Source organism: Oryctolagus cuniculus, chromosome 6, assembly GCF_051225735.1.
Source record: "Oryctolagus cuniculus isolate XC-2025 breed Fujian yellow rabbit chromosome 6, ASM5122573v1, whole genome shotgun sequence".
NCBI classification, from domain to species: Eukaryota; Metazoa; Chordata; class Mammalia; order Lagomorpha; family Leporidae; genus Oryctolagus; species Oryctolagus cuniculus.
In genome coordinates, this window is record NC_142872.1 from 32729022 (window position 1) to 32755656 (window position 26635).

General features: G+C 43.6%; 1 long non-coding RNA gene across 21 annotated transcripts in view; it reads right to left on the reverse strand.

Moving 5' to 3' along the window:
- LOC108176570 (uncharacterized) overlaps positions 1-26635 on the reverse strand; it is a 101135-nt gene that overhangs the window by 21085 nt on the left and 53415 nt on the right. For 3 of the 21 annotated variants that reach the window (XR_016236269.1, XR_016236268.1, XR_016236267.1), the window contains exons 1-4: positions 18882-19220; positions 5946-6073; positions 4196-4306; positions 2747-2920 (exon numbers count right to left, since the gene is read on the reverse strand). This is a non-coding gene — a long non-coding RNA (uncharacterized LOC108176570). Of the gene's footprint in view, positions 1-276; positions 2579-2746; positions 2940-4195; positions 4307-5945; positions 6074-18814; positions 19242-19273; positions 19470-19612; positions 19918-26635 lie in introns of those variants that run through there. The other 18 variants (XR_016236279.1, XR_016236278.1, XR_016236276.1 and 15 more) reach the window with 17 other exon arrangements.

Genomic DNA, 26635 nt, shown 5'->3' on the forward strand with positions numbered 1-26635 from the left:
TCAGTCTCTGGAGTCAACAACAACAGAAAGGTGGCTTTCAATTCAGTAGAGACTCGTTTCCTAGCAACAAAGGCCACAGGAAGTTGAGACCCATTAAGACTGAGAAGGAAATATGGTGCTATTATCACTCTGAGGCGTTGAAATACCTCTTTAGGCTACTAAACTTTCAATTAATCTGTTTTACTAATTAATCATCGCTTTCACTATAAACATCTATGTGTATGTGTGTGCACACACACATAAAAGAAACAACAGAGAAATCAAGATATCATTGCACTTTGTCTTAAAGCAGCACACAGAAGGTTTTATTACAATCTTTATCCTGATTGACAATTTTGAGAAGTATCTGTGTGTATTTAAATTTTTTGACAATGGCAGCTCTCCTTCCGAGCACAGAATTTAAAAGACTCTTTGCTCTAAAAATAAGAATGTTTTAGCATGGTTAATTTTCTCATCAATGGCAAATTAACAAATATGATATTTGGGTATTTAATCTTTTATCTACATGATAATAAATCTTCTCAAAACAAATGCCCTCAAAATCATCTACTTTACATTCTTAATGAAAAACCATTTTATCCAAATTTTAGAGGAAATACTTTGCATTTAGAAGTCCAGTATTTACCCTCATATTTTTACTGAGCTGTAAGTAATTATTCATCATTCTCCTCCAGCTCTGAGCTTTTTCTCCAAGCAAAGATTTGGAAACCCTTATTTATTGTTCATGATTATGCTAAAAAGATGTGGGCTCTAGAACTTTGGCATTGGCTCAGTTCAAGTCCTGTTGGAGGAAGAGGGAGGAGGAGCAGGAAGTTGAAGAGCAGAGGGAGGAAGAAGGAAAAAGAGGAGGAGAAGAAAATGGCTTCCTCCTGAGTTTAATTCAATGTACCTGTAGACTTGTGGGCCGAATGACAGCAGCACTGGGAGCCATTTATTTTGCTAAGTTTTATGTCTATCACCTCATTTAGTCCTCACAACACATGAGGTAGATTCTTTTATGATCCCTGTTTTCTAGAAGATAAGGCTGATAATCAGCATTAAATTACTTGCCCTACATTTTCCACCTGCTAAGTCGGGGAGCCCTATTTGGAGTCTATATGGCGTGACTCGAGCTGGTGGTCAGCCATGTTGAGTGGGATATTCAATTCCTGAAAACAAGAAACAGAATGGCCACCCCCACTGCAGAGTTCATGCTCTTTATCTCTCGCTGTTAGTCCCCACTAGAGTCCCCCTCCCAAAACTATCTGGAATCACAGGTGTCTCGTGGATTTTACAAATAATGGTGTATTTTCAGCCAAACTGAGAAACTTAAATTGTCTAAGGATGACATTCACTTTGTCCATTTGGAATGTTGAGATTCCATGATAGAGTTCTTCTGAAACTATAAACAAAACAAAGACAAAGCAAGATACAATGCTACAATTTAAATTAGTCCCTACATCATTCTCCTATGTTGATTATGTCTACAGGACCCTCTATCTTCTAGATATAGCTAAATGCTTCCTTTAATTTTTTTGTTTACTTTTTATCCCGATATTTTGGGCATAATTGAGAAAATCTCCTCAAATGCAGACTTTTCCTGAATGACAACAGTCTTAAAGAGAAAGGATACCTTTGAGAAATGACTAGACATGGAAGTTATTGTGAAGTGGGAAATTAAGTCATTTTGCCAGAAAACATGCTCCCTTGTTATTCCTTGTAGGACTCATACTTCTGCATTGCTAGATATACTCCCCCTGAAGAATAGGGCTAATCTCTTCCCTTTCAGTCTCCAAGTCCTCAATGGTCAGACAGGAAAACACTGTCCTTTCAGATGTTATGTTCAATAGGATAAAGTTTGTATCACGATGTGTATTGGTACTACAAATTCTATGAAATAAATATTTTTTCTCAAGTTGACTTTCAACTGTCTCTTATTTGTACCTGCGAGGGGGCTATGAAACTCAAGCACAGCCATCCTGAGGATCTAGTTCCCGTCTTCTCTTGTACAAGATTCCACAGGGCTCTTGGAATTCTGTACATGTCAAGACACCAGAGACTCTCCAGGCATCTGCCCACCATGGATGTCAATGAAACATTCCCGGCTTGTTCTACAATCGCTGTTTTTCATAAGATAGAGCTGTTGCTCAGCATTGAATGACTGCAGGCTTGGTGGCTACAGGTCTTCTTGGAATGCTGAGAGCGCAGGTCATGACAGAGAATAGGAGTCCTCTGCCTACAGCCCACCGTCATGTGCACCTGGACTCAAGTCATCTTTGAGGCCACCTCCATGGAGGGAAGCAAAATTGCTCAGGTCAGACCTGGACAACATCTTTATCTTGGGGGTGATGGTGGAGGACAGACAGCCCTGTCTCTTCATAAGAGGACTCTCTCGGCTCTTCATTCCAGCTTCCTGCAATGCTAACCCTTGGAGTTAACAGATGATGGTTTGAGGGTGGGTCCCTGCCCCACGTGTGGGAACCCAGATTAAGTTCTGGGCTCCTAGCTTCGGGCCCCAGGGCTCAGCTCCGGTTGCTGCAGACACTTGGAGAGTGAACCAGTGCATGGAAGATCTCTGTCTGTTGCTCTCTTTCTGCCCCTTTTCAAAGAATAAATTTAATTAATAAAAATGTAAAACAGACTTGCAACCTTCTGTTGGCAAAGAGAACATAAGCCCTGTTACATGCTAGGAATAGGACAGGGGAGGCAAAACTGCGGACAACAAAACACAAATTAGCACATCAGTAAAACAGCCTGTTGCACGTACCTGTAAAGGCTGGAGTTCACAACCTCTCTTGCAACAGGACCTTGAATAGGAGCCTTTATTTTGACTGTGCTGTAGGTAGAATCAAACTCCCCTGGTTACTGATTTCCAAAATTTGGTTTTATTTGGTTTTGTAACACATCACTCTTCTGAGGAGAGCTTATTCACAGGGACCATCTGCTTAAGAAAAAAAGAACTGAAAGAAAGAGATGCTGACCCCGTGACCTCGCTGCTCTCCCCACCAAGATGAACCCGAGAGCTTAGTGCAGTACGTTACAAGCCCGTGTGCTCAGTCAGGAGCCGCCTGTCCTAGTTCACCTGGCATCTCACCACTGTACCTGTATCAGACAGTTCACTCAGAAAATAATGCTCAAAAAAATCTATGGCCATATATTGGACTTACGATGTACCACTTGTCACATAAACCATTATTTTGTGTATTGCCAGAAAATAAAAAAAAGCACACACACACAAATAAACCAGGACTTTCCATTAATTACAAATCGTATATATCTGACATATGTTAAAATGGGGGGAAAAATGTGCTTTAGAATGAATGAAACCCAGGAATGAGATGACATTTTAAGCAAGAAAAAAAAATAAAGAAAAAAATTAAGGGCAAAAAAGGCCACTGAAGGAATACTGGATTTTTTGGCTTTGAATGATAATCTTGTCCATAATCTTACCATAAATTCAACACCTTTTTGGTAACTATTTAGAAAAACAGAGAAAGAAAGGAATGAAAAGGGTATGTAGGATGCAGAAATTTGAAGAACTAATTTTGCTTAGGTAGAAGGTCTACCTAGAAATGTTATCTCTGACTCTTTAGGCTAAGAACAACGGGATGATTTCCAGTTTCTAAGTTCTTCACATTATATCAAGCAATTTCCAGACAACTGCAGAACAACTCAAATGCAACTCCAGAAAATTAACTGTAAATGTTTCATGTGATACCTTATGGGAACATAAATACATTTGGAGAGAAAAATAATCTAAACTATTTTGAAAACAGATATTATAAAATCTCCTTTTTAAAGGAGAATGAATTTTGAAAATTAAAATGTTACCACATGCATTGCGAAGCTCTACTAAATCTATTCTTTAATGCAATAGGATTTGTTGTGACTGTCTTTGTATTAGGCTGCTTTATATTACACTTAACCTCTATGACCTTAAAGCATAATATTTTTTCATTTTAGAATCCTGTACTGTGAAAATAGTATAGGAAGAGGAACACACAAAAGGGCCGAATGCTTCTCCCTGAATGTGCACAGAATCCACCACTTTTCACTCACAAGTTTAGGGCAGACAGGACTCTGTGGAAGAGTGGGGCTCCCCTGCAATAGTGGTAGAAACAGAGCGGGGGCTCTGCAACGCACAGGCATCACAGCGCTCATCAGTACGCTACCTACAGCAACATTCCCTGGCGGTGTGGAAATAAACGAAGCCCACCTAAATCAGAGCGTTCCAAGTCTCTCTGTTCAGAGCCGGCCGCATCAAAGGAGTCAGTCAGCATCACTTGTGTCTGGTAGAGCCTCAAATGCAGGCAGGAAAGTGGGAAAACTGTGGAGCAAAAAAAAAAAGAAGGTGCTGGGAAGGCCATGAGGGGCGTCTGCAGCACAAGCGCAGTTATAGGCAGCCCAGCTAGACAGACTCCTATGTGATTTGTTGTGGAAGTATGTTTGCCTTTCTTCCCTTGGCCCTAAGTGAGACATGGGGAGCAAAAATGAAGGAAATTTGCAGTTAATGATCAAGGTCTGGTCACTCTAGGTTGATGTCAGTAGAGGTTGCTGTTTAGCCTCCTGGTTTGGTTGCTACAGATTATGGGTCAGAGTTCCATTTTATATATTGTCTGGCCATATATGTTTATATATAATGTCTAAAGACAAAGTCTTCCTGGTCACAACTTTAATTTTGCTCATTTTTAAACTAGCGAGGCAATTCATTCTCTTTAAAATAAATTCGAATTATACAGAGGTAAAGAGAGAGTTAGGACTGGCACTGTGGCACCACGGGTTAAGCCACTTCTTGTGACACTGGCATCCCATAGTGGAGCGCCAGTTTGAGATCCAGGGTCTCTGCTTCCCATTCAGCTCCCTGCGAATGTGCCTGGGAAAGTGGGGGAATATGAGCCACCCACGTGGGAGACTGGGATGCACTTGTTGGCTCCTGGCTTCAGCCTGGACCAGACCTGTTTGTTGCCAGCATTTGGTGAGTGCACCAGAACATTGAAGATCTCTCTCTCTGTTTGTCTTCCCCGTCCATATCTCTCTCTCTCCCTCCTTCCCTCCCTCTGTCTCTCTCTCCCTCCCTCCCTCCTTCCATCTTTCTCTCTCTCCTCTCTCTCTCTCTCATTCTTCCTTTCAAATAATTACCTAAATAAATTTTTATATAAAAAAAAGAAGCAAAGAACTCCTTTCCATACTCGTATTCTCTACAAGTCATTTCTGCTAACAAAATGGTGGATCAAACCATGAATTTAGAAAAACACACTTATATGAGTATAGCATGAGGCAGATGGAGGAAAATGCCTGGGTTTAAGTTTTTGGTTTCCACCAACCAGAGGTGACTCTGCAAGAAGGGATGCTTTTTAAAGGGTATTTACTGGACAACCCACAGAATCAGTGAAACGGCTGGAGTACCAGACTTGAGACAAAAATCTAGAAACAAGTCTCCAAGTGCCGTGGTCTGAATACGGCCTCTCCAAATTCATCTGTTGAAACCGAATAGTCGGTTTGCTAGTATTAAGAGGTGAAACCTTCCAAGAGAGATTAAGCTGTGAGGGCAGATTGGGGCCCTTATAAAAGGGCTCGCTGTCTTTTGCTCTTCCGCCTTGTTAAGACACCAGCCCGGCACCTTCTGTGCGGAACGGGTCTTCTCCAGACATTGAGCTGATCTCCCGCTTCTCAGCCTCCAGAACAATGAGAAATCATTTTCAGCTCTTTATAAATTACCTCGTCGCAGGCTTTCGGTGTAGCAGCACAGACTGAAGCAGCAACAGTGTTGGAAGAAAATTACCACAGCCTTTGAGCTCCATATGCTGGAGTCTCTGCCACTTCCACTTTCGCGCTGTGTATGGACGGAGTACACCTGCTTCTCCCAGCAGCACCAACGCTACCTCCGGGGCAGGACCAGATTCTTTACACTAAGGCAAAACCTGGCCCAAAATAAAACAGACTCTGCAGAGCTTCTGCTTCCTTACCATTGTTGCTTTTGACACAAACCCTCCAAACTGGTGAAGTCTGGGTCCGATGAGCATTGAGAGATGCAGGAAAGACAGCTTTCCTATTCTGGAAACACGGGATTCATGTGGCAGGAATCCAATAAGCACTGAGTGTTAAAAAAAAAAAATGGAGGTGTTAGGAAACCCAGCAAATGCCTAATACTCAACAAACTTGGGTTATGTAGTGCCTTGGGATCCTCCAGGCTCCTCAAGATGGAGGAATCGTTCATGTCCTTGGGAGGCTGGAAGGTGTCATCTGGCCATCTTCAAAGAAGAATGTAAAGCATGTAATTATTTCTCTATAGAAGACTTCCTCTTAAACCATGGATACTTTCATAACAGTTGGCAATAGACACAAATTATGGAAAGTTCTGATCTCTTCCTTTCTGCTTCAGATGTTCAGTCTGGCCTCCATTCTCTGGGCTCACGCACAGATGAAGTGTATCTGATATCAGATGTTTGGGATTCCATTCCAAATTTTGCACGAGGTTATGAACTATATACACTGATTTCTTTCCCTTTATTTTTAAATTTCTTTTCCATGTCTAATTTTACATTTTGTTGCATTATACATAGTTCTATTTTGGTTACTTCAAATCCTTTTTGGAAAAAGTAACTGCTATGGAATAAAAAATAAATATGTAATTTGATTCTGTTTAAAATTTCCTTTCTCAAACATGACTTGAAAACTTGTCCATGCTAACAAAGTACTGCAGTTTCCAGGTACCTCAGTCCTATCAGCACTTACAGAACATTTCATTATCTCCGAATTGCCTAGGGTGTGACATTTATAAAACTCTTAATTTTTCCTGCCGAGTTGTAAAGGCAATGACAACAACTACTGATCACAGAACCTATCACATGCCAAGTGCTTTATGGAGATGATCGCGCAAATCTTTACAGAAAGCTGAGGAGATACGAATTCCTATTATCCCACTTTTTGATAAAGAGGCCCAAGTGCAGAAGGCGAGGTAACCTGCATAGTTTCACAGACATTAAGGAACAGCCTGATACTGAATCAATTTCAGGAACTGATAACCACCACAGAAGCACAGTGCTAAGATGGTCAAGGCCACGAAGAGCAAGAGGTCTTTATCTATGTTTGAACAGCTCTCTCCAGCAGCAAAGGGAGCCCTGAGATAGAATCTGCCACGCGTGCATCTCCTAGTTGTTTTATGAGCTCGTAATACTGCTTCTGGCTGTAAAGAGGTATGCTTTGAAGCTTCAAAGGGAATTTGAAAGGACATCTCCATCTGCAGCCAGCGAACAGCAGAACTAACACAGTTCCAGACACGAGCAGGATGACCTGCAGACCAGGAGCGTGTCAAGGTAGACGAGGCTGGTGGATTCTTTCTCCTCCATAACTCATTAACCCACCAAATGAATTAATCCATCACTGAGGGCAGATCCTCATGTCCTAATCACCTTTTAAAAATCATGCCTGGTTGGCCGGCGCCGCAGCTCAATAGGCTAATCCTCCACCTAGCGGCGCCGGCACACTGGGTTCTAGTCTAGGTCGGGGCGCTGGATTCTGTCCCGGTTGCCCCTCTTCCAGGCCAGCTCTCTGCTGTGGCCCAGGAAGGCAGTGGAGGATGGCCCAAGTGCTTGGGCCCTGCACCCCATGGGAAACCAGAAGCACCTGGCTCCTGCCTTCGGATCAGTGCGGTGCGCCAGCTGCAGCGTGCCAGCCGTGGCGGCCATTGGAGGGTGAACCAATGGCAAAAGGAAGACCTTTCTCTCTGTGTCTCTCTCTCACTATGCACTCTGTCAAAAAAAAAAAAAAAATCATGCCTGGTGCCACCTTTTAATACCTTACAGTGAAGTTTAAATTGCAATGTGAGTTTTGGTGGGGCCATTCAAACCACTGCAATATACTTAAACTTTAAGAAATATAAGAGTCCCAGAGATTGACAAATATTTTATAACAGTGAAAGGATCAAGCAAGAAATACAACAATAGAGTAATAACACCTCAAAGTTCATAGAGTAAAAATTGGCACAACTAAATGGAGAACTAAGTTTGCAGTTATAGTTCAGTTTCTTAACCTACCTCTCTCAGGAACATGAAGTCAAAATATCAGTACCTATACAGAAGGTTTGAAAACAGGCTAACAGACAACTGAGGAATAATGGCCTAGCATATAAGAGCTCAATAAAGAAGGCATTTGGGGTTATGAGACCTGGAATGCTTGGGAGGCATAAGAAAGGCACACTCAGAGGTTAGTTCTTTGTTATCCTTAGGATTACCAAAGCCCTGGGAGATCGAGTCCCTCCAGTTAGTGGGACTCCAAGATATCAAAGCATCAGAAATATAAGATGAAAAGACAAGATGAATTCAAGGCAATAAAAATATACTGGCCAGTGAAGTGTCATGTGTTTTTTCTTGGGGGGGGGGGTGGTAATAGTTACTCATGTTTACTTCTATTGTCTAGATGGGAAGTTACAGGAGGGCAAGAATTTTATATCACTAACTCTGAGAAATATAGATGAAATTTACCCACGGTAAATTTAGCTCACTCTGCATGAATGTATATTTTACCTCCATTGGAATCATAAGTCACAATTTTAAGAAGCCACTAGCATTGGGATTATGAAATATTTATGAATCAAATTCACCGTGCGCTTCATTAACTTACTTTATATTAAGTTCATGTTTTCCATTCATCTCCTTGGTTCCCATTCTCCATTCTCAAATGACATGAATTTAAAACAAAAAATTAATTCATAATTAAAATATCTTCAAACTTGCAGTCTTTGTTGAAGATTTACCTGCAGGTATAGGTGATTGTGACTTCAAAGCACTCAAGGGGTGGAACAAAGTAACTTCCTTCTTGGTCTTTGTCAATCAAGTGACAACTGCTTTTGATTATGAGGTCGAATAAGCTACCTAATGTATTCCAGTCACGTGTTGGATTTTCCTTCAACTCTGTTTCTCCCCAGCAGTGCTTTAGAAAAAGGTTCTTCGAAGGCATGTTCCATCTCATGTCTACATTCTACCCACGCTGAGGATGAAAAGCAACTTTTCTGTGATCCATTGGCTTTGCAAGGCATTATGCCAAATTCTCTGTCAACACTCAAGCAATCAGTATGCAAATTTACATGTGGTCTAAGTATGAGTCCTGTTTGAGCAAAGTCTCCACAGAACGATGGAAGCGTTATTTCTGAAACAACACATAGAGGCCTAACTTTAGAATTAACAAATGAAGACCACCATTCCGAAGTCTGTCCCAGCGCTCATGAGCAGGGGGGTGGAATTTAACACTGGCCAGGACCACCAATGCACCTGCAGGGCCCACTTTCTGTTCACTGACTTACTGTGCCTTTGAAGTCACAAGCATCACTGTGGGTAAGTGTAGGGTGGGACTTGATTGTGTGGCAAGTTCTGGGCACTTGAGGCTTTAAATTATTTGTACCTGGTGGCAGCCATCAGCCCCATCTATCTGTAAATGGCTATTCCCAAAGCCGAGAATGTCTTAATAATCCTCCATTCTTTGGGAATACAGGCTCTCCCTGTTGCTTTATTAAAGCCAACACAGAGCGACTTGTCTGAACAGGCTCTATCTGATCTCTGAGAGTTTTATTACATGCACCCTGTGACAGAGGGGGGCCTGTAGCCAGATGACCTCACAAGCCAGATATTCAGGGACGGCCATTCAGACACATGGAGCTGAAACATCTCCTGAACTTGAGCCAGCGAATATTTTGTCACTTTCCCCTTTCGGTAATGACGGCCCTGAGTGTGCTCTGAGACGCTGTGGAAACTGACAGCTGTCACGTGCTTTTCCTTGTGTCTATCCAGCACTATGAAATGGGGAAAGTTATGAGAAATCAACATAATAGAGCATTTGGTTCTCATTGTGCATATTATAAAAATGTGACTATTAATTTAGGCATTTTCTTAATCCATATGTTCAGAGTGCATAATAAAGTTAGCAAAGCCAAATATTCACCAAAATACAAATATATAAATATTTATAAAACAATGAGTAAATTTATAAAATGTTAAATAAAAACATATTGTTCAAACAAATTTACAGATAAAATAAAACATTATTCAAAAATAAGCCAAACATTAAATATGATCTAAGTCAATCTACTATGAACACTGAAAATGGAAAATATTTTTTAGGATGCAACTCTAAAATGTTACAAATATTATCACATATGTATTCCAGTTTCTGAAAATAGCTTCTTGAATCTAATTGAAAACGTTAAGGACAAAGTTATAAACTAACTTGAAATGTTTTCCTTTGACTCCTACCTCTTCCATTAATCTCTCCATTGTTTTATTGTCTTGAGGACATAGTAAGCTTGTTTTCCTACAAGAACTTTAATTTTTCAAATAATGGTAAAATTACATTTTTGTTTTTTAAAAAGTATTTATGGTTCATCTTAATGTATCTGTATCTTAACCTATAGATTGAGACCCCAATAGACGACGGGTTCCCATTTCAATTTCAATACTGTCGACTGATTTCCTACTTGTTTAGAAAGTTTTTGAACTAGAGAAAGAATTATATTTTCAATGGAAACTTTGTCAATTACTATTTTTGGAAGATACAACACTTTGGTAAAGCTTTATCTTTTTTTGCTTTGAAATCTTAATGTAACTTCTAACTTTCAGGAATATTTCAAGAAAGAAATAATTCAAGTATTTCCTTTTAATACAAAATTTTATTAATCCTCTTGTCTCCTTCTTTCTCCCACCTCCCAAACACTGGTGTTTCTGAACTTAAGAAAAACATTATCAAAATATCCAAAATTCACCATTAATGTCAGTGAACTCTAAATACCTATGTAGTAACTTTATGAATGAGATCAAGTCATCATAGGACTATGATCAGGAGAAGAAACTCAGGGATGAGTTCTTGTTTATGTTTAAATATTCTACAACATCTTTAATCCAGGGATTCTCTACAGAAGGAATCTTGCTAAGCCAGTATTCCATTCTATGAGGGATGCCTTAAATTACCTACTTACTTACTTGTATTTATTTGAGAGGCAGAGAGACACAGATAGGCCAAGAGAGCTGTCATCTGTGGGTTCACTTCTGAAAAACCCTCAATGACTAGGGGGCCCAAAACTGGGATCCTGAGACTCAACAATGTCTCTCACATGGGTGGAACGTACCCAACCACTTAAGCTGCCCCCGGTATCTGCACTAGCAGGAAGCTGGAGTCAAGAGCTGGTGCTGGGACACCCTGATATAGGACATGCATATCCAAACCAGTGTTTTAAGGCCTAGGCCAAATGCTCACCCTAAAAGGATGGTTTAGTTTAAGCTGGAAAATGTTGTCTCAAATCCACAAATTTAAGTTGCTAAAAGCGAAAACCAAGGCAATGAGGGCATCAGTCCATGTTCTCCTGGATCAAAACAACCCTTTGCTTTCAAGATCCTTGAATGCCACAAGGGACACATAGCCCTCTGATGTGTGCCCACATGACTGTGAAATACCGGGAAAGCATCACTACCTTTCTGTTTCATGTCGAATAGTGCCATTTCTAATAGTCCATCTCTGCTCCCCTAGATAATTCCCCACACCCCATGGAATTCAAGTTCCCTATACCAATGGAGACGGAAGACTCTGGGTGCCCTCCCTAGCCACAAGGACAGATAATAAGCACAGCATAAGGACTGAGATGTGGATGAAGTCAGGGATGACATGGATGGTGTGGGGAGGAAGAGAACTGGGAGCACCGAGGTGGATTAAATGGGAATGGTAGGCTGCACTTTATTTCAGGTTCTCCTACTGGGCCATTAAATGCACCTTTGTGCATACAAAAGGCCATGGCCCAGCATAGCAATTGGACAGTCAATCAGAAGTTATTAAATTTAATTGAATAAAACAGCCAGAAGCATTACATGACTAATTTAAAGCTCCAGGCTGGGTACATTTCAACAGACAGCCAACATTTGGCGAAGGCTAAATTGGTACCTGCAGAGGTGGGGGCACTGCCTCAGCTCAGAGACTCAAAGATCCTTATTATTTGACCAGAAAGTGTGTAGGAGGAGAAGCATTACCAAGGGTTCCGCATATGAGTTAGGGTCTACTATACAGCTAAAGGCTGGACACAGGGGGCTTGCTTTTATATAAAGGAAAAATAAATTAATTGCAGCAAATTTAGAAAATGGAGATAACCCCTCCCCAAACAAGAAAACAAACAAAAAAGGAATGAAAAGAAAAATGATTCATAACCTCACCCACCAGAGGCAACTATAATTCATCTTTGGTGTACACCTATTCAGCCATGGTGAGTGTGTGTGTGTGTAGGTGTGCGTGTGTGCATGTTTGTGTACTGAAAGCAGTTATTTACACATTAGCTGGCTCAAAATCTGCCTGCTGCTACCTTGTACTCTAGGATTGAGGGGAAAAGTCTTTGACCTTTTGAACCTAAGAGTCTTTTAGCACACTAATATTATAATTGAAGATACCTTTAAGACTTGGGAGAGAGAAAATTAGTCTGAAGGCCTCAGAATGGACCCCAACGGCTCTGCACAAGGAAGCTTTGGTCTTGGGGGGGAGACTTCCTCCCTGGTGGCCATCACTGCATGTGGAGGGCCCTGCCGTGAGCCCCTGAATTCCCTTACAGCTCTCAGGGCCCCATGGGTGCTCTAGTCCCCTCCCTGCCTGACATGCCCGTGGCTGCCCTGGCTCCAGCATGGCCTCCTGGGCACACCCCTCTTCCAAGGGGCTCCATGGCAAAGTCTCCAGAAAGCACTGTGCAGTTTACTCACACAGCAGGCAATGGCTCGCTCTTAGGATTTTTTTCTGTCAGATTGGTGCTGGCAGTCTCATTGGAGCACCTGCTGTTTTATCCATGTTACTTAACTGTGTTGCTCTCTGTAACATTCATATTTCACCCAGGAGAGGTGGAACAGGAGATAAGTCAAAAGGATGAACCCGCCTTCACCAAAGTCTTCTCTCTCCATGCAGAGAACTAAGTCTTGGTCGCTGGCTCCAGATGCCGGTGCCGAGGGTCTCTGTCTATCAGCAAGAACCCTATCTGAGACAACCCTCAGCTCTGCTGTGCACTTCTCCTAAGTCTGCCTAGACATGTATGAGGGTACCGCAAAAGGTTCATGGAAGATGTAATTGAAAAATAAATTGAAACCCATGCATAGGTTTTTCATAATAAAGTACCTATTATGAAAGGAAATAGGCATGCATGGACTTAAAAAAAACTGCACCAAAAGAAACATCTTTTAATGTCATTTTTCTATAAACTTTTTAAGCCCTTTCATATTTGCCCAGCTGAAATGCAATTTTAGCTTTTGGCTTTTTTCCCATTCAGGAGGCACCTTTAGCTCCCTTGAAAATTGGCTCCTAGTAGTCGCTCTACACCCACACTTTGCTGTTGAAAACACCCAAGGCGTATCAGAATTCTCTTAGCCTTATTCAATGACTTACTCATTTCTGACCACGGCTCAGAAATACCCTAAGTCCCGGTTTTAGAAACTACGTATCAGGATTCAATCTCAGAACCCATCTATACTTGGTTATACTTTAAACCCTCTTAGGCAGAACCACAAAGGCGTGTTGCAGTGTCTGGATGTAATTACAGAGACCTCAAAAGCCTTAGGTAGAGTTGTGCCTGGGCACACATGTGTGTCTGTGCACACAGGGATATCTTTATTTATTTATTTATTTATTTATTTTATTTTTGACAGGCAGAGTGGACAGTGAGAGAGAGAGAGACAGAGAGAAAGATCTTCCTTTGCCATTGGTTCACACTCCAATGGCCACCGCGCTGCAGCCCGCGTACCGCGCTGATCCGATGGCAGGAGCCAGGTACTTATCCTGGTCTCCCATGGGGTGCAGGGCCCAAGCACTTGGGCCATCCTCCACTGCACTCCCGGGCCACAGCAGAGAGCTGGCCTGGAAGAGGGGCAACCAGGACAGAACCCGGTGTGCCGGCACTGCAAGGCGGAGGATTAGCCTATTGAGCCACGGCGCCGGCTATTTATTTTAAAGGCAGAAATAAAAGAAGAGATAAGGTGAGACAGAGAGAGCAGTCTTCCATGTGCTGGTTCACTCTGCAAATGGACAAAAAGGCAGGGACTGGGCCAGGCTGAGGCCAGGAACCAGCAGCTTCTTCCTGGTCTCCCACATGGGTGCTGGGGCCCAAGGAGTTGGGCCATCTTCCACTGCTTTCCCAGATGTATTAGCAGGGAGTTGGATCAGAAGCGAAGCAGCCAGGACTTGAACTGGTGCCTATATGGGATGCCAGTGCTGCAGGTGGAGACCTAATCCACGCTACAGTGCCAGCCCCCCGGGCCATTGTCTTATGCAAAACATAGACAAGCTCCTAAGGGCGAGCGATTATCTTTTCAGTCTCCTTGAAGCTAGCCAACATGCTAATGTTCATGGTCCACTTTATTTAGAAAGCTGAAATAAGCATTGGCTGGGCCATCTTTAGAAGATTTAATGAATAACCTTGAAGAAATACAGCAACACTTGTACACTACAGGGGCTGCATTCTGACCTGCCCAGTGTTTCTAACTTTGAGGGAAGACCCTTACCCACTCCATGCATTTAAGGAGCCAGGACCTAGCCCAGTTGCTCCTGCTCCTGGTATGGGCCTCAGGCCTAGCCCATCAGGATGCTACAACTTTGGGGTTCCAGTTCAAGGAAATCCATGTGATATTCACGTGCTCAACCTGCTCTGGCAACATATTTCATCAGACAGGTTTATAGCACACATCATTCATGTTGAGTTTGGGTCAATGCTGATGAATCTATTCTGTCAACATCCTTAGTCCCAAACACTGTCCAGTTTAGAACTCAGTGTGTTTTACCTCTGCAGCAGGGAAATGCCTGATGCATAATAGACCACAAATGGGCTGGATTCTTGTCCTCCTATCAAGATGGGCTTCTCCATCCCTCGCCAGACACCTTGAAATGTCTCTATTTCCCTCCCCTTTTCTCCTCTGCAGTTCTGATAAACTTCAGCTCATCCTAACACAACAGACACTGAGAATTTCTTATGTGCTAGAAGCCATAGTGAGCAGATGGCTTGGCTGAAGAATGAATGGTGGCATCTCATCTCAAGAGAATGGTGCTTTACCTTTCTCCTGATCTACTCCCCACCCTCCAAACCTCCATAATGAATCCTTTGTGTATAGAATACTGGTGGGACTGGCGTTGTGGCGTAGCGGGTAAAGCCTTCACCTGCAGTGCCAGCATCCCATATGAGCTCCGGTTCAAGTCCTGGCTGCTCCACTTTCGATCCAGCTCTCTGCTATGGCCTGGGAAAGCAGTGGAAGATGGCTGAAGTCCTTGGGTCCCTTCACCTGCATGGGAGACCTGGAGGAAGCTCCTGGCTCCTGGCTTTGGATCGGCCCAACTCCGGCTGTTGTTGCCATTTGGGGAGTGAACTAGCAGATGGAAGACCTCCCTCCCCTCCACCTCTCTGCCTCTCTGTAAGTCTGTAAGTCTGCCTTTCAAATAAATAAATAAATCTTAAAAAAAAATGATTCTGATGATTGGGTGTTGCATTATAAAGGGGAGAAGTGAGCTGTGTTCAAAGGTCTGGGTTGAGATTACCATTATAGGTTGAATCGTGCCCTCCCCAAATTCTCACGCTCATGTCCTAACCACCGCTTCTTCAGAATGCGACCTTATTTAGAAATAGAGTCCATCCAGATACGATCAGCAAAGTTAAGATGAGGTCATTGGGATGAACCCTAATCCAGTGCAACTGGCCTTCTCATATGATGGAGAAACTTGGACCCTGGCAGGCACAGGGGTAGACGAGGGGAAGAACCAGGAAGAATGTCACAAGAACATCACTAGGGCCATTGACGACATACAGAGAGAGGCCTGGAATGGATCCTTTCAGCTCAGCTCTCAGGAGGAACCAAACTCAGCAACACCTTGAGCTTGGACCTCCAACCTCCAGAATTATCAGATGACACATTTCTGTCATTGAAGCTACCCATTCGATGTGCTTTGTTACGGCAACCTTAGCAAACTAACATGACCATCTACTGCTTGTCTCCAGAAGTGTGAGGCTTTCTCTCCATGATGCTTTCTCTGTTTGATTATACCAACATTTTGAAGTTGAGGAATTTTGGTCTGGGATGTTCTTCCAGGAGACGTGACTCACTTAGAGATGAACAGCGACCATCTCTTTCAGGTGGGCGTGTGTCCACTGGTTCACCATAGTCCTTGCCAGTTCCTGCTGCGTTCCAGGAGAATGAGTGAGTGTTGCCTTTGGCCATGATGTCTACTTCTATTCTGGGCCCCGTCAGGGATCAATGCACTATGGAGCTGTATTGACCCAAGGCGGGCAGACTCCAAGGGTCAGAGAAGGAGCACGTATGACCAGAGCAGAGAGGTGAGACACCCTGAGCTTTGAAGGGTCAGCCCATGGCAGATGGCAGATGCCATGACGACAGGACTCATGACGGGAGGTGGGGTGGGATACAGCCTGGCTGCCTGGTTCCTGGCCTTGTGTCCTGCGGTACTGGGAGCCAGGCCGGGCACAGAGGGGGTGGTGCCACACAAGCAGAGCAGCTGCACCACAGTGCGGGGAAGCACAGAGGCCCTCTGCCATATTTTCCCGACTGGGTTAGTTCAGTGAGACTGCTGGATGCCTCTCCCCTACTCCAGTAACAACTGATACTGGATTTCTTGTCAACCCTGACAAATGGCATTCATTTACATTTAGAAAAAAAAATAATACAGGTAATTTTCTTTACTCTCCAATAATGTGGAAAAAATTTAAAGGAGAGTACGCTTTTGCTTCCTGCATTTTTTACACTGGAGGCCCAGAGAGGTCAAGTTAACTTTCCCAAAGGCACACAGCCAATAGTTAAAAACAAATCCTGTTTCCTATCTTCTCCACTGGTTCTTGACTAATCAGCTCCCAGCAGGCAGGTCAGAGACAGCAGAAGCTGAGTAGCTGATGACCCTTCCCCCACCCCCTGTTTGTCCCACAGAGCAGACCAACTTGTCTCCCCATCCAGGGAGCACATGCCCCTTCAAACAGTGCTCCAGAGAACTCTGCTGCATAAAATCAGCACCAGCAATCCTGCAGAACTGGAAAATAGCACAAATGGCCCCAAATGCCAGTTTTTGCCTCCTCCAAGCTTTTCCCCAGTGCTGGAATTGGCATGTTTCATCACTGCGCTTTGGTTGAAATAACACCTGGTGAGACTTGCTGAGGTCTGATCACTGCAAACATGGATTTCTTAATGGATGCAGGAATAGACCAAGTAACAAGAAATGGAAATTAACAATAATCTTATCTTAATTCTCTTCTAATTCTGGAAGCAATTTTCACCCTGTACAGATTAATGGAAGCTAGCTTAATGAATGTTTGGCAAATTTTAGAATAGTCTTTTTGATAGATGAGTTTTTCTGTCTTGTCTGTTTGAATCCCTCTGGATCACCTAGGCTCTTTAAGAAGTAGGAGCAAAAAAGCAGCAAACTACCCACCCACGGGTGGCCCTGGAGGGAATTCTGGCCCCACCTCTGTGCCCTTGAACCTCCCAATCCACAAGATTTTGCATGCAGACACAAAGTTGATTCTCTGATCCTGTAAACAATGTTCCTATCTTAGAACTTTTCAAAATAGGAGCATGAGGGAACTCGTGGAGACCTTACAGAGCCCGTACTCATTGAACAATGAGAAAATGAGACCCCGAAAACAGGAAAGGATATTCCCAAGATGCTTTGCCTATTTTCAGGACTTGGAACAAGAATTCAAGTTTGCTGCCCATCAGGAAGTGCAGATTTCTCCTCGTAGAATAGGCTGGCAATGCAGGGCCCTGGGGTCTCTGTTAGATAAAAGCCCCGGCACAAGCAAGAAGGAATGAGGTATTTCAGTCAACAAGTTTAGTCTCTATGACAACATGCAAGAAGTTTAATATTTGCTTCACTTCAATGATTTTCTATTAAAATATTTTTTTCAAAATTTCTGCTTTTACTAAAGATATGCAGCAAATTGAAATGCTTATTGGGAGCTAATTTGTTTGCTGAGCACTTCATGATGTGCTAGGCTAAGTCTGCTGCACTGTGTCATCCCAGCTGATCCTCACAACTGCTCTATGGGATAGGCATTTACTTATCTTTCTTGTTGGTAAGGAAAGAGGTGGGAGGAAATTTCCCTAAGTCATACAGAGAGTCAGTGCAGATTCTAGAAGCTAATTCACATGTTTCTGATTCCAAAAACTCCTGTACCCATTTTTCTATCACTGTGCAACAAATTAAAATAAATTTAGTGGCTTCAAACAACACCTAATCATTGTCGTGCAGTTCCGTTGGGATTGACTATGTATCACCAGGCCAAGAGCAAGACTCCGATGGGCTGGGCTCCTCACTGAAGGAAAAGGAAGGATCTACTTCCACGATCATTCAGGTTGTTGGCAGAAGCCACTGCCTTGCAGTTGTAGGACTGATGCCCCTGCCCCCAGAGGCCTCTCGCCTTCCTTCTAACTCGTCCCCCTCCATCTTCCAAGCAGCCAGGCCGCACCAAGCGCTTTTCATACTTGTGCAATCAGCTCTGACCCAGCTGGGTAACCTCTGCCTCTTACAGTCAGCTGATCTGGAACTTTAATTGCGTTTGCAAATTCCCTTTCAGCTGTACTTAGATCAGTATTTCTATGGAAAGTAATCAGGCACAGGAATTTGAAGGGGGTGGTGGTGATAAACAGAGGCTCAAGGTAAGACAGTAACTAGGGGAGTGACCAAGAGTGGGGGTAACGGGAGAGAGCAGCCCCCTTGATGTTCCACCGTAGCTGGATGCCACCATACAACCCACCCAGAGAGAAAGCAAAATCAGCACTGACAGCTGTTCCAACTTCCCAAGGCCAGAAATCCGCATTTCCACGTGTGTGTTGGTCACCTTGTTACTAGGATGCATAGCTGCCACAAGCTACTTAAGAAGAAGAAAGGAGGATTCCAGAGCTCACAGTTTGGGAGGTTCTGATTCTGAACAGCACGGTGCAAGCTCGGCGAGTCTTTCCCTTGGCTGCTTCACCCTAGGGCAGTGCAGGGAGTTCCGGCAGGAGCGAGCAGATCGCCTGTTGATACAGGAAGCTGAGCAAGAGGGAGGGGCCAGGCTGACTCCTTTTATAACAACTCTCTGCAAGCAGTCCCAAGGAGTCATGGAAGATTCATGTCATACGCCCAGTCACTCACCTCTCCCACTTGACCTCCCACTAGAACCCACCTCTTTTTAAAATACTTATTTGAGAAGAGAGGGAGAGGGAGAGAGAGAGAACTTCTACTTATTGGTTCACTCTCCAAATGGCCACCGCACTCAGAGGTTAACCAGGCCAAAGCCAGGAGCTAGAAACTTTACCCAGGCCTCTCACATGGGTGACAGAGCTCCCAGCACTTGAGCCATCTCCCACTGTCTTCTATGGTGTATTAGCAGGGAGCTGGATCAGCAGTTGAGTAGCTGGGACGCCAATAGGCCTTAGATACGGGATGTGGGCATTGCAAGCCCAAGTGGAGGCTTAGCTTCTTGCACCAATAATGCTGGCCCATACGCCCAGCTCTTAAAGGTTCCACAGCATCTCCTAATACTGACACCCTGGGAGGAAGTCTCCAAGCACATGAACTTTTGAGGGGACACAATTAACCCGTATACAAGCTATAGCAATATTAATTCAGTCAACCAGAAGTGTTCACCACTAACTTAGAAATGCATCCATTCTCAGATAGCAGGAGCTTCAGGCCACCAGTTGGGAACCAGCAAACTTCTCTGAGTTCTCCCTGGTTCCTGAATCCAGTCACTTGGAGTCCACGTGTCTACGGTCTTGTCTTTGCTCACCAGTCCTGGATCTCACCCTTGAACCCTGTGCAGTGCAACTGTTCACCACACTACACAGGGTTTCCTATCGGCAGCTCATCTCCAGAACTTAACAGAATCCATCTTAAGGACCTGCTGTAGGACTTCTCCAGCTGAGCCCAGGGGCTTTGTTTCTCTGACCTCTTGGAGAGAATCTGCATCAGCTGTCTCCAAAATCCTCGTTAGCAGTCTGTGGCTTATCTGCAAGCTCTACTAGATAGCATAAAGAAAGCAAAGACCACTCATGCCGTATTTTCGTTAATATCCTCTTACTTGAACTAACAGCCTGGGTGTGCTTTAGTAATTATTTCGTGAATGAAGAAAAGACTGTCTCAAGCACTGGGCTTCCTATAAGTGATCCTAAAAGTGCATTGGTCACCCTGGACCTCTTTTCAGAATGTTTCTGCAACCACAGAGGAGGACTGTGTATTTGAGAGTCTCACTATAGAATCGCAACAAACAACAGAACTATTCTTAGAAAGCCTTTTAAATGAGCTTCCATTTTAAAAAATCATTATCGCCGCAATGATTGAGAGAGGATTTCCTCGGGGTGGACGCAGTGGAGCGGCCCATTCGGCTGCAAACGAGCAGTTAGTGTTGTCTTACAGCCTGACGTACAGTCAGGGCGAGTGCAGGATGATGGATAACCGTGTAGGGTGGACAGAGGAGGGTGAATTAAGGTAGATGGGCAGGGTGGATAGAACAGGGCGGTTAATAAAAAGAAAGAAGGCTGCTGGAAATGTGACAATTCCAATGATTTCTAGTTATTTCATACTTCATTAGGTAAAAAAAAGTTTGAAGGCACGGATTTACTGTTATATATATATGTGTGTGTGTGAGTGTGTGTGTGTGTATATATATATATATATAGTCTGCATCCTATTCCTTAATCCTCACATGAAAAGGAAACCCCAAATGGAATGTGTAGAGAAAAAAGTGAGGCCCTGACCATCTGTTTTCCATCACCGATGACTTTGGGTTAATCCAAAACAGGACATGGCAGAGAAGCAAAATGTCATTGCTCCTTGTCTATATTTCTAGGATGTTATCTCATGCCTTGCACCTGAACTAGTCTCCCTCCTGCCATAGTTGCTGCCATGGAAACCCTTCAAAGCAAACCTGATAGCAGCAGACAGCTGCCCAGGGTTTGGCCCCGCCAGAAATCCCCCTCCTCGCTTCACCCTAATTAAATACCTGCCCCCACTTCCATGTTATCTCCACATGTGGCTGATATCTACTCCCTACTGCCTGAATGAACATTGCTGGAGCATCCTTGCAGCCAGCGTGCTGGTCTGGGTCCTTGTCCAGGGCCGTGTTCTCCTAGCAAACTCTGCGATGCTGGGGAGGCAATGAACCCTTATGGGCCTCATTTTCTTCATCTGCAGAATAGGGTTCCTTTCAATGAGGAAAGGATCTGAATCACTCCTCTCGTACTGATAAGCAAGAGTCGTATACCAATATGGTCTATCAATGTGGTTTCATACAGATAAGAAGCGATTTTTCTTACACTACTGGTACAGACTGTTTCTCTATGACGCCATTTTCTTTGCAAAGGATCAGACCAGTGCACAGAGACTCTAAGTACTGGAGACCAAGCAAACCACAATCGAAACATAAAACTGTGCAGTTATTTTAACCATTATCTTTCTTTTGCTGCAACAAATAGTTCTTGTGGTACATAGGATTCGTTTTTCTTGTCTCTGCTGATTTTAAGAAAAGATCTGCACAACTACAGAATAAAGAAATCGACTTCCTAAGCCCTTCAGTTAGGAAGAGTTTAGTTTTGTTTTTAATCTTTGATGTTGAAGCCCAGAAGACAGAATTTCCACGGAAAAAAAAAACACTAGAGATGTGCATGAAAGAACTCGCACACTGCTCTCCCCGGCCACACCGCATCAGGCTCGCCCACCCTCCTGCTCCCTCCAAGCAGAGCTGCAGGACCGCCTCTCTCAAGTTTTCATATGACGTGGACGAGAAGCCAATTAAATTAGCACTAGAAACATGGTTGCACGGAAGCCCAGTCTCAGTATGGAATGAAAAGTTTATCAAGAGTGAACAGGAATCTTGTGAAAGAAGGAAGGCATCACTTTGTGAAGATGTGGCCAAGCTGGGGTAGGGGAGCTGTGTGTGACAAACGAGGCACACTCCTCATGGCCCAGTCGAAGAGTGGTCTACTCCAGCGGACTCCAAGAGGGGACTAAGCAGCTCCATACAATGTGCAGCATGAGCCAAGGGGTGTGAAGAGAAAATCACAGGAAACACTACAACTTCCATTGACACTTTTTTTTTTTTTTTTTGACAGGCAGAGTGGACAGTGAGAGAGAGAGACAGAGAGAAAGGTCTTTCTTTGCCGTTGGTTCACCCCCCAGTGGCCACCGCGGCCTGCGCACTGCGGCCGGCGCACCGCGTTGATCCAATGGCAGGAGCCAGGTACTTCTGGTCTCCCATGGGGTGCAGGGCCCAAGCACTTGGGCCATCCTCCTCTGCACTCCCTGGCCATAGCAGAGAGCTGGCCTGGAAGGGGGGCAACCAGGACAGAATCCAGCGCCCCGACCGGGACTAGAACCCGGTGTGCCGGCGCCGCAAGGCGGAGGATTAGCCTAGTGAGCCGCTGCGCTGGCGACATTTAGTTTTATACAAAAGAAAAAGAAGTTAAACCTGAGCAGTATTTACCTTAAGCATTAAAAGCATCTTCATCTGGTCAGTTCAATGTATCACAAATATAGTGTTTACATTGGCCTTATTGCATGGATTTCTGAACCATACTATTGACTTGAATGAAACCCTCTAAAAACCAGGAAAAAATAAAGGGTGATCTTTAATGAGACAGAATCTTACTAGTAGCATCAATGACGCATATGTGATGAACAGCAGAGGTGACATCCTTCCTGTTCCTGGCATGAGGACTTCAGCAGCCACGTATCTACTGTGTTCCTTCAAGATGCAACTTGACCACGGTCCCACAGGCACATAAACCAGGGCTAAAAATAACAACCAAATCACAGCATGGCTGTTTCATTCCTACACATTTCTTGTATTGTATATTAACTACTACATGGAAAACATGATATTTGTCTTTTTGGGACTGGCTTATTTCACTAAGTATAATAGTTTCCAATTGCATCCATTTTGTTGCAAAATACAGGATTTCATCTGTTTACGGCTGAATAGTCTATAGTGTTTACGTATCACGTTTTCTACTTTTTTAAATATTAATTTGGCCGGTGCCGTGGCTCACTAGGCTAATCCTCTGCCTTGCGGCGCCGGCACACCAGGTTCTAGTCCCGGTCGGGGTGCTGGATTCTGTCCCGGTTGCCCCTCTTCCTGTCCAGCTCTCTGCTGTGGCCTGGGAGTGCAGTGGAGGATGACCCAAGTGCTTGGGCCCTGCACCCCATGGGAGACCAGGATCAGCACCTGGCTCCTGCCTTCAGATCGGCACGGTGCGCAGGCCGCAGCGGCCATTGGAGGGTGAACCAATGGCAAAAGAAGACCTTTCTCTCTGTCTCTCTCTCTCACTGTCCACTCTGCCTGTCCAAAAACAAACAAACAAACAAAAAAAATTAATTTAGTTACTTGAGAGGCAGAGTTACAAACAGAGAGGTCTTCCATCTGGTGGTTAACTCCCAAAATGTCAGGCGCTGCACCGATTCGAAGCCAAGAGCTGGGAGCTACTTCCAGGTCTCCCACATGGGTGAAAGCGCCCAACCACTTGGGCCATTCTCCACCGCTTTCCCAGGCCATCAGCAGGGTGCTGGATCAGAAGAGGAACAGCCGGAACTTGAACAGGCACCATATGGGATGCCAGTGCTGCAGGCATATACTTAACCTACTAAGCCACAGCACTGGCAATAGCACATTTTCTTTATGCAGTCATCATGTGCTGGCTATCTGGGTTGATTCCATATCATAGCTATCGTAAAATAGCTGCAACATATGTGAGGGTACAGATAACTCTCTCAGATACTGCTTTCATCTCCTTCAGGTAAATTCCCCGGAGTGGGATGTCCGGGTCGGTGTGCTTGACCTATTTTGAGATTTCTGAGTCATCTCTGTACTGTCTCACATAATGGTTGTGCTAGTCCACATTCCCATCAACACTCATCAGGATACCTTCCTCCCCACATCCTCACCAGCATTTATTATTTTTTGATTTTTGGATGATAGCCACTCTAACTGGGGAGAGGTGATACCTCATTGTGGTTTTTACTTGTGTTCTTTCTACTTTTCACTTGTTGAATATTATGGTTACTGGTGCATTAAACCTGTGATTATGGAGTGGACTGAAAATATGCTTTCACACAAATTAAAGAAAAAAAAGAAAGGAGGGGAATAGAGGGAGGGAAGAAAGTATGATTATCTTCTTAGAATTGTATTGAATATACAAAATATGTTTTCTTTATATTAATAAAATTTTTTAAAAAATAATATATACGTTAGTCTCTTGAACACTACATGTTGATTTGTGAGAATTTCTCTTTAGGTAAGAAACTTGAATCAGCAAAATTGTATTAGAATCAGTTATATGAGCAAACAAAAATTTGGGAACAAAAGATTCAAAATAACTATAGAATGAATAGTGAAATTATGCTAAATTCATTTTAAAATATTATAGCATTAGTAAACATGTTTATAAAGGTGTTATAACATGGAAAATACTGATTATTATTTTTTTTTGACAGTCAGAGTTAGACAATGAGAGAGAGAGACAGAGAAAGGTCTTCCTTCTGTTGGTTCACCCCCCAAATGGCCGCCACAGCCGGTGCTGCATCGATCCAAAGCCAGGAGCCAAGTGCTTCCTCCTGGTCTCCCATGCGGGTGCAGGGCCCAAGCACTTGGGCCATCCTCCACTGCCTTCCTGGGCCACAGCAGAGAGCTGGACTGGAAGAGGAGCAGTTGGGACAGAACCTGCGCCCCAATGGGACTAGAACCCGGTGTGCCGGCGCCGCAGACGGAGGATTAGCCAAATGAGCTGCTCGCCAGCCCTGATTATTATTTTAAGTAGAGTAAAATAAATAACTTCTCAATATTTTTACCAAAAAAAAGTACAATCTGATATTTTAGCAATAAGTAAGAGAAAGACTACCTCTCAAAAGAAACTCATGCTATGGAAAGAGCATTTGGAAAGCCAGTGTTTGGAAATGTTTTAGTCATTACAAAATTTCTTGCTAAAATGCGGGTGAGCATCTCTCTTTTTCAAAGTCTTCTAGCTGCATCTGCTCTGTTCTCCAGCCCACAATGATCTGTCTTCCTTAAATCCACACACTGGTTTCCCCCATGGAGTGGTTCCTAATCTAAATAGCCCATCTGATTCTTGCCACATTCTGCCAATTTGTAAAAATCTTCCAAAGGAGGCATTTATTGCAACCAAACTTTTTTGATTACTTAATAGGGTTAGATTTGCCTCAGTTAGAGAGAATGGTTTCTGGTCTCTAAAGAGGGTTTGGAAACAAAGTGACAATGACATGAAGTTGGTGGCCTTCAGAGCGTGGAGCAGGATCTTGAGACAGCGCTTGGGGATCACTGTGACCCACGTGCACCTGCCGGTGCTGGCGCGCTCAGCCGGCTGTCCCGGGCTGGATGCACACTTAAGGAAATGGAAATTCGTGAGTCAAACATTAATAACAATGTTTACATAATTAGAGGGTAGACATGAAAAATATGTATTGATTCAGTAATATCAGCTGTTAATATCCCCACAAAATTTAGGGGGCTATCATTTTTAACCATGATGGGAATAATGGAAAAAAAACTTTCCTTCAAACTACCCCATGGACGGGCTGGCACTGGGGTGTGGCAGGTTAAGCTCCACTGGCACTCCATATTGCAATGCTGGTTCGAGCCCCAGCAGCCCCATTTCTGATCCAAATCCATGCTAATGTACCTGGAAGAGCAGCAGGTGATGACCCAAAGTTTGGACTCCTGCCATCCACATGGGAGACCCAAATGGAGTCCCAAGCCCCTGCCATCCCCCAGCCCCAGTCACTGTAGCAATTTAAGGAGTGAACCAGTGGATGGAAGATTTTTCTCCCTGTCACTCTGCCTTTTAAAAAAGAAAGTAAGTCTTAAGGAAAAAATGCAAATACATTATATTGATCTACTTTATCCCAAAGAATTAAACCAAGGTTTAAAAAATTACATAGTAAATAACTTTACTCTGTAAAATTATTATTAAGAAGATGTTAAGGGAGAGTAAGGAGCCTGTACTTATATTAATAAACCAGCTTGATAAATATTCTTTCATTTTTATCTCATCTTTTTAAATATGTACTTTGTTTTTTAATTGATTTAATAGTACCAACATAGTTGAAGGATATGCTATATTATTATATAGTAATACATTAAACTATTTATAATTTATCATTATATATAGTGCTTATGATCTGTTCTTGAAAACGATGATGTGAGGGGCCAGTGCTGTGGTGTAGTGGGTAAAGCCCCCACCTGCAGTGCTGGCATTCCATGTGGGTGCTGGTTCTACTTCTGGCTGCTCCACTTCCGATCCATCTCTCTACGATGGCCTGGGAACAGCAGCAGAAGATGGCCCAAGTCCTTGGGCCCCTGCCACCCACATGGGAGACCTTGAAGAATCTCCTGGCTTCTGGCTTCAGCCTGGTCCTGAGGTAGCCAAGGCAGCCATGTAGGGGGTGAACCAGTGAATGGAAGATCTCTCCCTCTCTGTCTTTGCCTCTCAGTGTGTAACTTTCATACAAATTATAAATCTTTTTAAAAAACTATACTGTGTTGTCAAAGAGTTTGGAGATGGTAGTTCTTGGTGGCAGGGGTGAGGTGCATGCTCAGAGCCTTCTCCCTGCAGCTCCAAGTTAAACACTGCCTTACATTACAGCCCAGCTCCTGAAACGAGCAGTGAGA